Genomic DNA, 19,152 nt, shown 5'->3' with positions numbered 1-19,152 from the left:
GGTTCTTTGTTTGTTTTAGACAAGATAGATTACATGTACTATGACTAGGTAAGATAGAAGATCCCCAAAATATCTGTAAGTTTAAAGGAATTCCCTATCACCTGAGAGTCCTGTGAAGAAAGCCATAATTGGTAAGTGTCATTAAGGATTTACTGAGTTTTGTCAGACAAGTCTCATTTTATTTCTTATTGTTTTTATTTTTTATGAGCATTTTTAAACCAATAGATAAATGGAATGAAGTGGATACAATAGATCCATATTGCAGTAAGGTGTCTGATAATGAGATTTTCGAAGATAAGAGGTATAGAGTTGGTTCCTGGATAACAGAGCATCTAAATGGATTCTTTAACTGGTTCTGCAGTGTTAGGCTCTTAAATTAGAAGAGGGCTCAAGTAAATGGAATCAGCAATTATGAAGACTTTGCTATTGAAGATTTAATAAAAGTTGCTTTGTCTGGTTAATCTTGGATTTGTCATTAACTGTCATACCATGTCCCTGCCTGGCTTCAGATTTGAACTGAGATTTGACTCCAGTTAAATGTGAGCTCCTTTTGTAAGGATAGGGGTGGGAAGCTCTTGGTTTATATTCAACAATCAAAGGAAATTAACTTGAGGTACTGTGAAAAACAACTCTTATGGGGTTGTTGGTTCACATTTGGAGAAATAATAAGGATTAAATGATTTTCACTCTAACCATTTAATCTTCCCTTCATCTCTTCATAGTATGATACCTGGTGGCTCACCACTGAGGACCTTATTGAGAAAAAAAAATGGCAAGCCTATGTGTAACTAAGGAATTCTATCATACAGTGACAATAAGTGGTGTGAATCTATTTTTGCCAAGATATCAACTTGACAAGATATCTTTTGAGGTATTCCATACGACACAAGGTATCCCTCCTAACTATTTATTTGGCTATTTGGTTCCCTATAACAGACCCTCTGAGTTATTTTATTCCTTATGCTTTCCAGAAAAGGAATACTCAGATAAGATCGTTGGCTGTGACTCTAAGCCACCCCAAAATCTTGAGCCAGCCAGTCCTATCTAAATCATCCACATGCACGCACACACATTTGTGTATATAAATGCATAAACACACTCACTGACTTGCAGTATACCATGTATCTATACAAAATCATGCTTAAAATGAGGTTTTTTAGAATCTTTGAGTACCCAGCACAACTTCTAGGAGTATACAGAAATAGGAAAAAGCAAAGGATTTCTAGAGAGACAATATATAATATATGTAGAGAGAATACATACATTGTCATTGTATCTTAAAAATTTCTTTTAGGAGCATTTCATATTTTTACCATTATTTGTATTTCTAAAGATAGCAATAAATTAATGTAATTTATAAATAATGTGCCTATATTGGAGTGTATATTTAATATTTTTAATTTATGGATTGTTTCATCAAAAACATTTGAAGGTCATAGCTACAAAGCATGTGAGGACATGAGAAATACCTCAAAAACTGAAGTTTAGAGAAATTGGAAAAGTTCAGATTAATTAATTTTGACCTAAACATAGCACATAAATTTAAACCTAAGTATAACGTATGAAATAAAGTTTGATATTTTAAGGAATGGGTGAGTGTGAGTGTGTGTGTGTGTGTGTGTGTGTGTGTGCGCGTGTTTGTGCAAGATAGAGAAAGAAAAAAAACTTAGTTGGATAATTGAGGTGAGGGTTGTTCAGAAACATGATATTAGGATACATTAATGCCATTTATAGGTAGAAAACAATAATAATAAATTGAAACAAAAACATGTATTTGATTTTATGGCATAAAATACATAAGAATTATTTAACTTTAAAATTGAATTTCAACATGCAAAATAACTATTATGTATTACCAAAATTGATAGAATTTATTAGCTTTTATTTGCAGCCTCAGACTTATTCATGGATGCTCATTCAACTACTGCTTGTGGGTCATGCTGTAAATTAACAAAATATATATAAGTAATACCACCACAATTAGAGACTTTAAAAAACTACTAGTGTGCATTCTGTATATAATTTTAATTTTACAACTACAGGCTTTAATAGTACTCCTATTAGTAGATTGGTTAAAAATAAAACCCAATCCTGATGTTACAAATTCTGTTTGAAAAGAAGTCTTTATTTACCCAGGCAATGATGTTAGCATGACTTTAGTCCTCCTTGTTCTGCATTACAATCAAGTCAAACAGGTTTAAAAAGAGCTATTCCAATGAGTGCGACTTACCAATGTATAGCCTTTCCCTACAGGACGATTAATGGCTGGAGGATGAAAAGTGTCAAACCCCTCAGGATTTCCCTAAAAGGAAAAAAAAGGGGGGGGGGAGGAACACATTGTGAATTCACATTTTTTTGGTAGCTATTAGATGCTATATCTAAGTCAGCTGATGAAATGAAAAAGGAGAGCAATAATAGACAATTTATAGATTAATAAAATTGACTAATTAATGCTAAATAATAATGCCATCAAAAGGGTTGCTTTAATATAAAGTATTATAACCATCACATTTAAAGAATGAATACGATTCTTAAATATTTCTCTGATATAAAATTTCATGCTAAAAGATATTAATTTGATTAACCACAAACCCATTTTCTTTTCTTAAAAAACAACTTACCTTATTAAAACATAATATGATCTTCATATATATATACACATATATATATATGATCTTTAAATCTTTTTTCTCTTTCATGTTGCATAAAAATGAACCACTCACAACTTTTTTTCTATTATATTACTCATTATTCAGATATGTTTTCTCATAGATTCAGAAAGCACCGCCTATCAAATTATGCTTATTATCTATAAAACTGTTATCCCACATCCAAGAGACTGTTGTACTCTAGAAAAGTTCACAATTTTCAAATTAACAGCACAGTACTAAACATAAAATATTTGAGGCCATAACTAATGTACATCAAAAACTTTTAATGTATCAGGATAGAAAATACACAAGTGAATAGCTGAATATTTACCAGATAATCACGGCTCAAAGAAAAATCACATATAATTAAATAGTTAAGTTAAAATTACACATTTAAAACATAGAATTGAATTGGGTAACAAAGATCAGTGATTCCATGAACTATTTAGTGATTATCTGGTCATTTGCTCCTGACATCTGAGGAGAAATCTGCAAAATTTCTGCCATTTACTGTCCACAGAAAAGTGAGCTTTAAGGGCACCTTGGGGGAGAGGCAGAGAGAGAGAGGGAGAGAGAGAGAGAGAAACCCAAGCAAGCTCTGCACTGTCAGTGTGGAACCTGACCCTGGGCTTGATCTCACAAACAGTGAGATCATTACCTAAGCCGATATCAAGAGTCAGATGCTTAACCAACTGAGCCACCCGGGTGCCTGGATCATTCATGCCTTCTAAACCAAAATCTAAACACCTAATCTATGGAGCCATAATTTATTTTGCATTCATAGGCTTGTTCCAATAGTAATATCTACTTCATCACACATTTTTACATATATGCCTTCTTTCCTCAACTACGTTTTAGATCACTGGAACTGAAGTCATGCTCTATACTTCTGTATGTATTCAGAAAGTCAGAATATAGTAGAATTCTAGCTACTTAGATGGGAAAATACATACGTGTTTTCATTACTTAGTTAATTGGTGAGTCTTGCTACTACACACTACATATGCAATGATTAGTGTGAAAAACTCCATTGAGTGACTGCTAGTCTGTCTAATTTAACAAATAGTTCTTGTTCAGGACTGATAGAAAATTGTATCAGAACTAATTTTTTCTACATGCTTTCAATGGGTACTGCTAAAAGCTTATAAGATATTGCTATAACCTTTTGCTAAACTTCTGAACAATGTAGGGTCTACAGAACCTAAGCAAAATAACATTGAGTAGTTACCATGTGCCAGAAGTCTTGTATGCACATTACATTGACCATTTCTTTTCATGATCAAATGCAAAGTAAGAAGGAAGAAACTAGTGTTGATTCCCTTTATTTTGGAACGTGAAGCAGAGAAATTTTGAGTTACTTCCCCAAAGCCTGCCAGTCCGTAAGCGGTCAAGATGGGATTTAAATGCAGGCAGTCGGATTCACAGCCTTCCATTCTAACTTCAATAATATGCTACCTGCGTCTACAATTCACACATGCTAGATAAAGGGGAAGAGAATGCCAGGAGGAAAGAATGAGAAAGATAGTTTATATATTGTCAAAATGTGAAACTGACATTTTTCAAAAATCAGTAGCAATTCCTAAAGGATTGTACTGTTCATACCCCTTCCCCAATATACCCCAGGCAGTCTTAGAGTCAATTAGTTCATGAAAATGTGCCAAAAAGTTATAAAACTTTTGTCTAGATGTAGGAATATATTTAGGAGTTTAGGAAAAAGAAATGAAATTTCTTAAATAGTTACATGGGCACTAAACATTTCTAACACTTTTTTTGTAAGATATTAGAATTCAAATTGTGCCATTTAATTTTAACATTTAAAATAGCTTTTAATTTGATTTGTACCTTTACCTCTCTGTTCTTGAACATTTTAACCAGTTTTATATTTCCATTAACAGATACAGAATGTGTGAGACCTGCATATAATTTTGAGCTTTTAGTGCTACAAACTTCACATTTCCCTAAAGAAGCCCTTTCCACTAAAGTATGCACATTTCATAGAATAAAGAAATATTTAATAATGGTGGTATTCAAAATTATGCAAGAGGATACTCTAACCCTTTCTTTCTAAAAGCTAATTCACAAGTTATTATAAGTCTTATAAAAACATTTTCTTGAGATTTATAGTATGCACTTAACTTTGAAGTAGATATCTTTGACAGAATCCTCCCCGTTTAAAGGTTAGGAAAAATGTGTCACAGGCATGTTGAATCACTGCCCAATGTTACTCAAGTTATTCTTAGAAGAGCTTGGGTTTTTCCTTTGCTCTTTGATACTGGGTTTCCTATTGTTTCTTTTTGTTGTATTTCTTTTGTGTTGTATTGTTATCATTTTCTGACACTTCATTGTTTGCTTTTAATTTTCACAGAAAAAGTGAATAATAGACTCAAAAACACACACACCAGATCAAATATGTTGTTTAAAACACATGCTGTTTGTGTTTAGACCCATTATTTACATGGCTTTTTACATAATTTACAAAAGATCTGACATTATAAATTTGAAGCTAATTTACCATTCCTTGTATGCACTAATCATTTTTAAAAATTCCCTGACCATGGATGTTGCAAATTAAATCCTATCCCATAGTCACTGATTTTAAATATTAGAACACTAAAGCAGCTTTTAAAATATGTTATAAACACCAGTAGTTAAGGAGACTCATAATATAGGAAAGGGGAAAATTTATAAAGTATACTTTCTGTTCTATAATAAATTATAGAAAAGAGGCAATTTCTGAGGGTAATAAAGGTAGACAGTAATAGGAAAAAAGTGAAAATTTTAAAGAGTATGTATGCTTATTTTAAAAGTTGTTTAGTATCTGGTATAATTCTGTGAACAGGTATTAAAGATACATTCCCTAATAAAATATATGTGTAATGAAAAGATGAATATAAGATAATACTTTCATAAAAGATTGTAAAATATAATCATGTAAGCAATTGGCCTCAATCCACAGGTAAAGCTAAAACCAACTCTGTATCTCACTGAAATTCTTTCTTACAATTGCTCCTTATTATTCAACCTCCACTCCTTCCTCTAAATCATTTCTTCAGCATAACTATAAAGTTCCTGCCTCTGACCCTTCCCCTAGTCTATATCAGTCTCGCCCCCTCTTCCTGCTTCCATTTCTGGGTTGGCCTCAGGTCAACATCTTCATACACCCAATAACTAAAACCCTACTAGTCTTCCTGCATTTTCACTATCTTGCTAATTGAAAACTCTAGACCAACCCAACAGTCCTTTTCCTCCATTCAATATCTTCTTTTTTGCAACCCTGACAATCTGAGTTCCTTATTAATAAAACTCATAATTAATGGCTTCTTTATTTTTTTTTAATTTTTAATGTTTATTTATTTTTAAGAGAGAGAGATAGAGTGCAAGAGGGGGAGGTGCAGAGAGGGAAAGAGAATCTGAAGCAAGTTCCAGGCTCCTAGGTATCAGCGCAGAGCCCCATGCTGGGCTCCAACCCGCAAACCGCGAGATCAGGACCTGAGCCAAAGTCAGATGCTCAACCAACTGAGCCACTCAGGTGTCCCTGTGGCGTCTTTATTAATAATAGTAATCTATTTTGTCTACAAACTTGGGTTGGAAAAGGACTAGTGAGTATATAGCGGCAAGACAGTATGCTTCTGAAGATGAACGGTAGAGCATAGTCCAAGAATCAGAAAGCCTAGATCTTCATTTGTCTGTATTTAAAAGGTAGGAGGAGACATGTGCCCATGTAAACTGTGGGATGGAATATGCTTTACCAATGATTATTTCAGATTCTTGCTAGCATGTAGGTCTAACATAAGCTACAATGTCAGGCATTCACACCTGGTGGCTAGCAGCACACTCACTGCTACTCACTTTGCGTATCTTCCAAATAACAATCCAGAAATAGATACTTCAAAAACACGTACTAATATACTAATTCTTTTGATAAGAACCAGGGCAGGTTAGGGCTGACAGTGTGCACACATTAGTGACATTTCTGCTTTCTAAGGCAGATTAGCCTACCTTTCCTTGACATGCGGGGCCCACAAATGGTAGCTTGTTGACAGCTACATGGTGACTACAGTGTTACCACCATGCTTAACTCACTGATGTTTCTGACTGATAGGCATGACTAACAGTTCTAAGGCTCATTTCCTTGGTGAACATCAACTTTGTCACAATTTCAGCATCACATCAGATGGCACCCATAAGGTGTGAGTCAACCATACTGAATATCAGCAGAAGATATTATATATGTTTAAGAAATTTGACCAGGATTCCATGAACTGCATAGAATTTTTTTTAATAGGAAATCGATACATTCACTTTACACTTACTGGATGGTGTAATCAAGACAAGTTTCCCATGAGAACAGACTAGAATATTTGAAAGAGCAACAATCTGTGTTGTGTTGGGAAGCATGCCAATTATCTTACATACAGAAAGATATTTTGTTTTGTTAAACTGCAACTGTAGTATCTACAAAATAATTACACTGAAGATAACTTGAAAGCTCCAATATCTCAAAAGAAAAAGAAAGCAAAGAAATGAAATACTTGTAAGCTTCATATTCTATAAAGTTACTACTTTTCTCCTTTCTCCTCTTCTCAGTCATGCCCTCCCAAAAAAAGTGGTTAACCTTTACTAACTCCACTTACAAAGTTCTCTTCATAACTTAAACACTTCCTTAGAGATTCCTGGTGGTGACTCTGCTATATCTGGAGTTGCCAATGATCTCCATAATGACAGTTCCAATGCCGATTAAGTTTTCAGTTATTTTGCCTGTGTTATTTAACATTTGGTTCTGCTGACTACTGTTACCATCTTAAAACTTCTCTCCTGACTTCTATGACATTGTTTTCCTCTAGCTTTCTTCCTATCACTCTGATTATTCCTCCTTAATTAATTACATGTTATCTCATGTTTCCTTAGCACTTCATCTTTCATACTTTGAATTTCACGTTCTTTTTTTTTTTAATGTTTATTTATTTTTGAGAGAGAGACAGAGTGTGAGCAGGAGAGGGGCAGAGTGAGAAGGAGAGACAGAATCTGAAGTAGGCTCCAGGTTCTGAGCTGTCAGCACAGAGCCCCACCTGGGGCTTGAACTCACAAACTGCAAGATCATGACCTGAGCCAAAGTTAGACACTTAACCAACTGAGCCACCCAGGCACCCTTTATTCTTTTTTTATTTATGTTTATTTATTTAATTTGAGAGAGAGAGAGAGAGACATAGAGCACAAAGAGGAGGTGTAGAGAGAGAGAGAGAGGGGCGCCTGGGTGGCGCAGTCGGTTAAGCGTCCGACTTCAGCCAGGTCACGATCTCGAGGTCCGTGAGTTCGAGCCCCACGTCGGGCTCTGGGCTGATGGCTCAGAGCCTGGAGCCTGTTTCCGATTCTGTGTCTCCCTCTCTCTCTGCCCCTCCCCCGTTCATGCTCTGTCTTTCTCTGTCCCAAAAATAAATAAACGTTTAAAAAAAAAAGAGAGAGAGAGAGAGAGAGAGGGAGAGAGAACGTCTCAGAGTACTGTCAGTGCAGAGCCTAGTGCAGGACTCAAACTCACAAAACATGAGATCGTGACCTGAGCTGAAACCAACAGTTGAATGCTTAAATGTCTGAGCCACCCAGGTGCCCCACATTTTATACCATTTCTTACCACACTTCATACAAAGCCATGTTTCCCAAAATAGCCTATTACTGATAAATCCCAAATGCATAGCCCCAAACATATATACCAAACTTACTATTGGACATTTATACATGGATGTGCCAAAGACATTCACAATTCAGCTTGGGAAATTTTCAATCACCTTGCTTCCATTCATCTGTTCCTGCATTCTCTATCTCAGCGAACAATAAATTAGATAACATTTAATTCAGCATTTTCTCTATGGCTGACACTTTCAATATCTGATTTAAGTATTCTACAAACACATATGAAGATATTAATAATATCACCATTTTGAAAATGAAATTGATACACAAAGAAGTAAAGTTACTCACATCAATTCATGCAAGCGATAAATACTAGAGCTGGAATCAGAACAGACTGTCTACACTCTTAACCATTATACCTTGAAAGATATATGCCCAGTTGCAGAATTAGATGGAAACAATTTAAATATATCTTTTATTCACCATAGACAGCTATCATCATCCTGATGATATGGGTATCACTTTTGTCACTTTACTGATAATGGGTAAAAAATATTTATTGCATACATTTCCTCCTCTCCCTTCATATGGCTCTGATTTTAGTTTAGATCTTCTGGATTATTTTAATAATTATGGTTCTTACTGATTCTCAAAACTTTGTTCTGCTGTTGTTTAAGATCAGTCTAGGTAACCAGAAAAAACAAAGTGTGTGACTATGAAAAAACTTGACCTCGATATCACTGTGATTTTCAACAGGCTATATAAAAAGGACATATGTGTGGATTTGATGGGCACAAAATTCTTCCCATCTCTATAGTTTGATTTCCTAAGATAATGCATGCAATTTCTAATCATCAAAAATGTAATTGTAAAAAAATTGAAAATTTATAAAAATTACGAATGAAAGTCACCCCTCTATTTGTACTTTGACAATTTGGAGCTCTCGTTTGCATTGAAATAAACGAAGTGCAGACTCTGATGTAGTTCTGATGTAAAGTGCAGGAATGTAAATCATCCATTTCCCCAAAGCCAATCATTTATTTTCATGATATGGCAAAATAAACTTCTGAGAAAGAAGGGTTCATGAGTTTTGGCTACCAATACGTAAAATTTACAAGTGGCTAGAATCTGTGCATGTTTATACAGAAATGAAACATAAAAATTGGGAATTAGGGTGCCTGGGTGGCTCAGTTGGTTGAGCATTCAACTTCGGCTCAGGTCATGATCTCACAGGTTTGTGAGTTTGAGCCACACAGCAGGCTCCCCGCTGTCAGTGCAGAGCCTGCTTCTGATCCTCTGTCTCCCGCTCTGCTCCCCCACTGTTTACGCTCTCTTCCTCAGAAATAAATAAACATTAAAAAAAAAAAAAAAGAAAAATTGGGAAGACTAGCACAAGTAAGCTAAATTACTCTCAGGAATTCAGGAACATTTTTTCTCAATTTCCACCTAAAAGAACTATTCCTCACATTAAAAAAAAAATACATAAACTAAAACTCCTGGATTAAGATGTCATTTCTATCTATGTCCAAAGAAAGTTGCTAAGTTTCTACCACTCTCAGCTTTCTTATCTGGGGGAAAAGGAAGAGTGTGGGGTGGGGGACATTTTACTACATGAATTCTAAGATATTTTTCTGTTCAGCATTTCAATTTGGGGAGATTTCTCAAATCGGATAACATTGCTTTAGTATCATCATGTGAATTAATGCAGAGGGCAAAATTTGAACAATTGACAAAACACTATTATGTCTATTTGGAGAACAAAAAATATGAGACATCTGTTATTTAAAATGTGAACTTCACAATTGAATTATTTCAGTTTTGAAGGAAAAAATCCAGAAGCTTTAATGCTATTCTCCTAAATTACCTTTAGTTAAAGTGTACAAATTCAGAATTACAAAGTTATACACATTGCTTTCAGTAATGAATGACTTTGTTTCAAAGTAAAGATATATTTAGATTAGAAAAAGTAAAAGACAGTAGTAACCTCAGTGTTTGCCACAACTCTGTCCAGAAAAATAAGCTCAAACTAGAGAAAGAAGTGAGATGAACAAGCATTTTTGGGTCAAAGGATCAATAAAAATGAATGTACTGATAGACAATTTCTGACCAGAGAGCTCAAAGTATTCCCATTTTGTTGCAAGTCTGATGCCATTGAATTAAGAGCACTCACACAGTTTTTATGCATGCTGAATGTAGCTTTGAACAAACAGCCATCCGGCACTTTCAACAATTGGTCAAAATACATTAGATGCATCTAATAGGGAGTCCTAAGAGCTGATGTGTTTCTGTCCAAACCACATACTGAGAATTCCAATCAAATAAGCAGCCAAATCACTACAACCTAATTGCCACCACTCTGAATGTGGGATGCAATCACTGCTGACCTGCCCTTGTTTTTCCCAAATAAAAATTGGTGATCCTCTCAATTTAGCAGAACTGTTCAGGCTATTGGGAGATCCAGCAGCAGAGTCCTAAGCAACTATAGACAACAAATTGGTTTCTGTAGGTGTCTTTATGGGGCTGATACAGGTAACTTCTTTCTGAGTCAGTGGCAAAGAGTAAGACAAAGACAAAAATTAAGACAAAGATGGCTTAAACATTTCAAAGAATGGTTCTTTCAAAAATGAGATAAAAAATGAAAAAATGAGAGAAATAATTTAGCAAAACGGTATTAAATGCAAAATTAAATTGATCACTGATAAACCTTATTGCAAAAGGCATTTAAACAAACTGCAATGTATTCTTCCATCTCGGTTTCACACAAAGTGCCATATGCACTATTTTAAAATTAGATAATCTGCTTAAAAGCTATTACTGTAAAACTCTGCCTTCTTGCTAACCAAATTTACAGTAATGTGGGTGGTATTGTTTTTCTTTCACAATTTCTATTTGTTGTTTTGGAGAGTGATAAATTGAAAAATGTTTCCATTTCCTTAAATAAATGCATTTTGATGTTTTGAAAAATAAGAATGTAAAATATATAACATTTCCATTAAATGCACATGCTTTCTTAAATATATATATGTGTATATATATATATATATATATATATATATATACAAATCAAAAAATGCATTATGCCACTAGTGAAAGAAAGTACTTTTTAAAGTTACTGTTGTGAATAATATTTTATTTCTTCATATCCACACACACACCAAAAATTGTCATTTGAGAAATATATAGTTATATCTTGAGATGGTTTGAAATTATGTGAAAGACTGAGACTATCATTGAAGAGTTTTCGATTTTGACTTTGTACTAGATTTTTTTAAAAATGTGAAATTCAGTGGAATTGAATTTTAGGAAAGTCAGTTTTCTTTTTTTTTTTAAGTGTTTATTTGAATTCCAGTTAGTTAACATACAGTGTTGTATTCATTGCAGGTGTGTGATATAGTGATTTGCCACTTCCATTTAACATGCAGTGCTCATCACAGGTGAACTCCTTAATCCCCATAACCTATTTCACCCATCCCCTGCCCACCTCCCCTATGGTAACCATCAGCCTGTCCTCTATAGTTAAGAGTCTGTTTCTTAGTTTGTCTCTCTCTTTTCCCTTGTTTGTTTTGTTTCTCAAAATCCACACATGAGTGAGATCATACGGTATTTGTCTTTCTCTGACTCATTTTGCTTATTAACATTATATTCTCTAGCTCCATCCATGTTGTTGCAAATGGCAATATTTCATTCCTTTTTGTGGCTGAATATTATTCCATTCATATATATACAACACAAGTTCTTTATCCATTATTCAACCAATGGACACCTTGGCTATTGTAAATAATACTCCTATAAACATAAGGGTACATACACAGATCCCTTTGAATTAGTGTTTTTGTATCCTTTGGGTAAATACAGTGTAAATAGTGTGCTTGCTGGATCATAAAGTTCTATTTTTAACTTTTTGAGGAACCTCCATACTGTTTTCCACAGTGGCTGCTCCAGTTTGCATTCCCACCAACAGTGTAAGAGGGTTGCCCCTTCTCCACATTCTCACCAACACCTGTCGTTTCCTGTATTGTTGATTTTAGCCATTCTGACAGGTGTGAAGTGATAACTCACTATAGTTTTTATTTGCAGTTCTCTGATGGTTAGCAATGATGAATATCTTTTCATGGGTCTAGTGGCCATCTGGATGTCTTCTTTGGAGAAATGTCTATTTGTACCTTCTATCCAGACTTAACCGATTTTTTTTTTCATTATTATTACTTTAATTTACATTCAAGTTAGTATATGGTGCAATAATGATTTCAGGAGTAGATTCCAGTGATTCATCCCCGATGTGTAACACCCAGTGCTCATCCTGACAAGTGTCTTTTTTGACGGGCAGGTGTTGAGCTGTATTACTACTTTATATTTTTTGGATACTAAGCCTTAATTGGGTATGTCACTGACAAATACCTTCTTCCATTCAGTAAGTTCCATTTGAGTTCTGTTGATTGTTTGCTGTGCAGAAGCTTTTTATTTTGATATAGTCGCTGTAATCTATTTTTGCTTTTGTTTTCCTTGCCCAGGAGGCATATCTAGAAGTTGCTACAGCTCACGTCAAGGAAGTTACTGCCTGTGTTCTCTTCTAGTATTTCTATGGTTTCAAGTCTCCCATTTAGGACTTTAAGCCATTTTGAATTTATTTTTGTATATGCTGTAGGAAAGTGGTCCAGTTTCATTCTTTTGCATGCTGCTGTCCAGTTTTCCCAATATCATTTGTTGAAGACACTGTCCTTTTCCAATTGGATATTCTTTCCTGCTTGGTTGAAGATTAAGGTCATATAGTTGTGGGTTTACTTCTGGGTTTTCCATTGTGTTCTATTGATCTATGTGTCTATTTTTGTGCCAGTACCATACTGTTTTGATTACTGCAGCTTTGTAATATATCTTGAAATCCTGAATTGTGATGTTTCCAGCTTTTCTTTTTATTTAAAGAAAAAATTAAACATTTATTCATTTTCAAGAGACAGAGATAAAACACAAGGGGGGAGGAGCAGAGAGAGAGGGAGACAAAGAATCTGAAGCAGGCATCAGACTCTGAGCTGTCACCACAGAGCCCAATGTGGGGCTTGAACCCACAAACCATGAGATTATGACTTGAGCTGAAGACGGACACTTAACCGACTGAGCCACCCAGGTGCCCTGCTTTTTACTTTCTTTTCTAAAGATTGCTTTGGCTATCCAGGGTCTTGTGTGGTTCCACACAAATTTTAGAATTGTTTGTTATAGTTCTGTGAAAAATGCTATTGATATTTTGATGCAGATTGCATTAAACATATACATTGCTTTGGGTAGTATAAACACTTTAACCATATTTGTTCTTCCAATCCATGAGCATGGAATGTTTTTCCATTTCTTTGTGTCGTCTTCAATTTTTTTTCATCATATTTTTCAGAGTACAGGTCTTTCACCTCTTTAGTTAGATTTATTCCCAAGTATTTTACTATTTTGGGTTCAGTTGCAAATGGGATTTTTTTTTCTTAATTTCTCCTTCTGCGGCTTAATTATTGGTGTAGAAACAAAACAGATTTGTGTACATTGATTTTGTGTCTTGTGAACTTAGTTTGTTCGTCAGTTTTAGCAGTTTTTCATGGTGTCTTTCTGGGTTTTCTATATATAGAACTGTGTCGTCTGCAAAATAGTGAAAGTTTTACTTCTTCCTTACAGATTTGGATCCCTTTTATTTCTTTTTGTTGGACTGTGGTAGGTACCATGTTGATAAAAGTGATGAGAGTAGGCATCCTTCTCTTGTTCCTGAGTTTAGTGTTTTCCTCCACTGAAGATGATGTTAGCTGTGGGTATTTAATATATGGCCTTTATTATGTTGAGGTATGTTCCCTCTAAACCTACTATGTTGATTTTTTTTTTTTTTGTCATGAATGGATGTTGTACTTTGTCAAATGATTTTTCTGCATCTATTGAAATGATCATATGAAGGGCGCCTGAGTGGCTCAGTCAGTTAAGTATCCAACTCTTGATTTTGGCTTAGGTGATGCTCTCATGGCTTGTGAGACGGAGCCCCACATAAGCTCTGCACTCACAGCCTACTTAAGCTTCTCTCTCTCCCTCTCTCTGCCCCATCTCACTCTCTCTCTCTCTCTCTTTATCTCTCTCTCAAAATAAACAGATAAACATTTTTAAAAAAGAAATGATCACGGGGTGCCTGGGTGGCTCAGTCAGTTAAGCATCCGACTTTGGCTCAGGTCATGATCTCACAGTTCGTGAGTTCGAGCCCCACACTGGGCTTTGTATTGACAGTTCAGAGCCTGGAGCCTGCTTTGGATTCTATGTCTCCCTCTCTCCCTGTCCCTCCCCCATTCACACTCTGTCTCTCAAAAATAATAAACATTAAAAAAATTTAAAAAAAAAGAAATGATCACATGAGTCTTATCCTTTATCTTACTGATGTGAAGTATCAAGTTGATTGATGTGCAGATATAGAACCACCCTTGAAACCCAGGAATAAACCCCACTTGATCATGGTGAAAGCTTTTTTAAAAAATGTATCATTGAATTCAGTTTATTAGTATTGTGGACTTTTGCGTCTTTGTTCATCACGGGTATTGGCTTCTGGTTCTCTTTTTTAGTAGTGTCTTTATCCAGTTTGGGTTTCAGTAAAATGTTAGCCTCATAAAATGGATTTCAAAGTTCTTCTTCCTTTCTTATTTTTTGGAATAGTTTGAGAAGAATAGGTATTATTAACTCTTCTTTAAATGTTTGGTAGAATTTGCCAGTGAAGCCATCTGGACCTGGAGTTTTGTTTATTGGGAGCTTTTTGGATTCAATTTCTTTGCTGTTTATCAGCCTGTTCAGATGTTCTATTTCTTCCTATTTGAGTTTTTGTACTATATATGGTTTTAGGAATTTATACATTTCTTCAAGGTCATCCAATTTCTGAGCATGGAGATTTTCATAATACTCTCTTAAAATTGCTTGTATTTCTTTGGTGTTGGTTATTTTTCTTCTCTCATTTGTTATTTTATTTATTTGAGTCCCCTCCCCCCTCTTTTTCTTTCTTGATAACTCTAGCTAGAGGTTTATCAACTTTATTGATTTTTTCAAAGAACCAGGTCCTGGTTTAATTGATGTGTCCTATTGTTTTTTGGGTTTCTATATCACTTTTTTCTACTCTAATCTTTATTTTATTCCTTCTGCTGGTTTTAGGCTTTGTTTATTCTAGGTGTAAGGTTAGGTTGATTGCTTGCAATTTTTCTTGCTTCCTGAGATAGCCTGTATTGTATATAGTTCCATCTTAGAACCACTTTGCTACATACAAAAAGTTTTGGACCATTGTATTTTCCTTTTCATTTGTTTCCATGTGCTTTTTAATTTCTAGTTTTATTTCCTGGCTGACCCATTCATTATTTAGTAGTATGTTATTTAACCTCCATATATTTGTGATCTTTCCAGATTGTTTTCTTGTGGTTCACTTCCAGTTTCATAATATTGTGGTCAAAAAAGATGCATAATATGGCTTCACTCTTCTTGAATTTGATACTTGCTTTACTGGCTAATATGTGATTTCTTCTGGAGAATATTCCATGTGCACTTGAAAAGTGTGTGCATTCCACTGTTTTAGAATGGAATGTTCTGAATGTATCTATTAAATCCATCTGTTACACTATGCCAATAAAAGTTTTGTTTCCTTGTTGATGTTCTGTTTAGATGATCTGTCCATTAATGCAAGGGGGGTGTTAAATCCCCTACTATTATTATATTATTATCAATTAGTACCTTTAAGTTTGTTATTAACTGTTGTATGTATTTGGGTACTCCTATTTTGGGTTCATGAGTATTTAAATTTGTCATATCTTCTTGGATTGTTACCTTTATTATTATATAATGTCCTCCTTTGTCTTTTGATATGGTCTTTGTTTTAAAGTCTATTTTGTCCAATATAAGTATTGCTGCTCTGGCTTTTTGACATCCATTAGTATGACAGATGTCCCTCCATCCCCTAACTTTCAATCTACAGGTGTCTTTAGGTCTGCAGTGAGTTTCTTGTAGGCAGCATATAGATGGGACTTATTTTTGTATCCATTCTGTCACCTTATGTTTTTTGTTCAGAGTGCTTAGTCTATTTACATTCAAAGTCATTATTGGTAGATATGTATTTATTGCCATTTTATTATTTGTTTTGTAATTGTTTCTAAAGTTTTTCTCTGATTCTTTCTTTCTTTCATGTTTTGCTGATTCCCTTTAGTGATATCTTTGGATTTCTTTTTCTTTATTCTTTGCATATTTGCATTTTTAAAAAAAATTAATGTTTATTTGTTCTTGAGAGAGAGAGAGAGAGAGAGAGAAAGAGAAAAAGAATGAGTGGAGGAGGGGCAGAGGGAGAGGGAGACACAGAATCCAAAGGAGGCTCCAGGCTCTGAGCTGTCAGCACAGAGCCAGACACAGGGCTCAAACTCACAAACTGTGAGATCATGACCTGAGCTGAAGTTGGACGCTTAAATGACTGAGCCACCCTGGTGCCCCTATTTGTGATTTTTGATATACTGTTACCTTTAAGTTAATATATAACCTCTTCTGGAAATAGCAGTGTATATTAAATTGATGGTCATTTAGGTTTGAACCCATTCTTTTCTCCTCTCGTCTCCATGTTTTAGGGTATATGTTATTATATTTTATATCCTTTTTTGTTAGTTCCTTGAGTTATTTTTACAGAAATATTCATTTTTACTCCCTTTGTATTTCCTACCTTTATACTATCATTTTGGTCTCTCCTTCACACTCAAAGAGTCCCCTTTAATATTTCTTGCAGGGCTGGGTAGTGGTCATGAACTCCTTTAGTTTTTGTTTGTCTGGTAAGCTATGTATCTCTCCTTCTTTTTGAATGATAACCTTGATGGGTAGAGTATTCCTGGCTTCAGATTTTTCCCATTCAGCACTTTGAATATATCATGAGTTTCTGTTGAAAAATCCTTATGAGTTTTCTCTAATAAGTTACTGACTTCATGTGTCTTGCTGCTTTTAAGGTTTTCTCTTTATCACTATATTTTGCAAATTTAATTACAACATGTCTTGGTGTAGGTTTGCTCTTGTTGATTTTGGTGGGAGTTCTCTCTGCCTCCTGCATCTGGATATGTTTCCTCTCCAAGATTAGGGAAGTTTTCAGCTATTCTTTCTTCAGATAAATATTCTGCCCCCTTTTCTCTTCTTCTGGGACTCCTATAACACAAAGGTTATTATGTTTGATTCTTATGTTATTATGTTTGCATTCTCTAAGTCTATTCTCATTTGGCACAATTCTTTTTTCACTCCTTTGTTCAGCTTGATTACTTTCCATTATTCTTCTAGGCCACTAATTCATTCCTCTGCTTCTTTCAGCCTGTTGTTCATTCCATCAAACACATTTTAAGTTCTTTTATTGAGCACTTTATCTCTGCTATGTTATTCCTTATTTCTGTGTTAAGAGTTTCACTCATGCCTTCCACTCTTTTCTCAAATCCACTGAGTATCCTTTTAAGCATTGCTTTAAATTCTCTATCAGATATGTTACCTGTTTGGTTAGACTATTTGGTTAGATCTCTGTTTGTGGACTTGTCCTATTTGGTTAGATCTCTGGTTGTGGACTTGTCCTGTTCTTTCATGTGGGATAAATTTCTCTGTCTCTTCATTTTGTCTGCCTCTCTGTGTCTGTTTTTCTGTGTTAAGAAAGTCAGGAATGTCTTCTGCTCTTGAAAGCAGTGATTTTATGAAGAAGAGATCCTGCAGTGTCCTTCAGTGTGGTGTTCCCTGTTTACCAGAAGCTGGCACATCAGGAGAGTCTCTTATGTGTGTGGATTATGCCCTGCAGTTGTGTCCGAGTCAATTTTCCTTCAGCACAGTTGTCTGCACTGACTCTCTGACTGTTGTGGACTGTGCTTACTCTCTGTGAGCCCTGAGTGGGATCCTGGCAGGCCAGGTCTGAGGGGGTATGCCCACCAGGGAATTTGGGAATGGGGTGATGGTGTTAGTAAAATGTGCACTGAGCCACTAGTCCTATGTTGGATTCCCTGAAGTGCTTCATTGCCTGGGGACTGGGGGCCAGGGCAGCTGAGGGTTTGGCATGGCTGTGTCCAGCATGTGATGGTGACTGGGGGCTCATGGCTGGGTGCAGCATGGCAGCTGGGCACCCAGCAGCTGGGCGCCACACGAGGTAGTGGTTGGGTGCAACACAATGGCTTGGCATGATATGTGCACTAACAAAATTTGCCCTGAGCCCAGGGGTGCCAAGGCTAGTTGGCTTGGAGTGGGGAGTCCTCAGGAGAACTTGTGGGCATCATGCACTGCTAACTGGTTAGGTAGTGTCTGTGCAGTGCCCCCTCAGGTGGCTCTCTATGTTTATGCTGGGAGGTGAGGGGAGAAGAATGGTGCCTGCCAGCTCCTGGTCTTCAAAGTCCCCAACATGCTTCGAAATCAGAATGAACAGATCTGTCTTTTGTTTGCCCCCATTGTTGTATAAGCTCGTGTTCTCACCTTGCCTCTCCACACAGGCTGATGTCTCCTTAAGGGCAGAGACGTAGCTATTACTTGCCCTCCAGCTCTCCCAGTGCTGAGTCAGAAGACTTTTAAAGCTCCAGGCTCCAAGTCCCACTGGTTTTAAAAACTCATGGACTTCAGCCCCTCTGGTTTTTATTTTATATATATTTTTCACCTTTTCCTCTCATTTTAGCTTTTTGATTATTTTCCTCTCACAACACAAATAACTAGGACATATTTGGATATATATTGTTATTTCTACATTCTGTTTTCTAATTCGTTAACTTCAATTTTGGACTTTTTGGTTTTTTCTTGTGGTTTTCTCAAAGATCCTATTTGTTTTGTTCTCTTTTGTTTTTCTTGCCTTTTTGAGTTATTATTTATTTACTTTCTTTTACACTAATGAAAGTATTTAAGTGTA

General features: G+C 35.6%; 1 protein-coding gene across 42 annotated transcripts in view; it reads right to left on the bottom strand.

The window, feature by feature from the left end:
- The window catches only part of PTPRD (protein tyrosine phosphatase receptor type D), a 2,170,985-nt gene that overhangs the window by 1,592,585 nt on the left and 559,248 nt on the right, over nucleotides 1-19,152 (bottom strand). For all 42 annotated transcript variants that reach the window (XM_053204229.1, XM_053204230.1, XM_053204243.1 and 39 more), the window contains one exon: nucleotides 2,231-2,302. The gene's annotated coding sequence lies outside the window, so the exon portion shown is untranslated. The remainder of the gene's footprint in view (nucleotides 1-2,230; nucleotides 2,303-19,152) is intronic.

The sequence above is a fragment of the Acinonyx jubatus genome, chromosome D4 (assembly GCF_027475565.1).
Source record: "Acinonyx jubatus isolate Ajub_Pintada_27869175 chromosome D4, VMU_Ajub_asm_v1.0, whole genome shotgun sequence".
NCBI classification, from domain to species: Eukaryota; Metazoa; Chordata; class Mammalia; order Carnivora; family Felidae; genus Acinonyx; species Acinonyx jubatus.
This window is presented reverse-complemented; position numbering and strand designations above follow the sequence as displayed.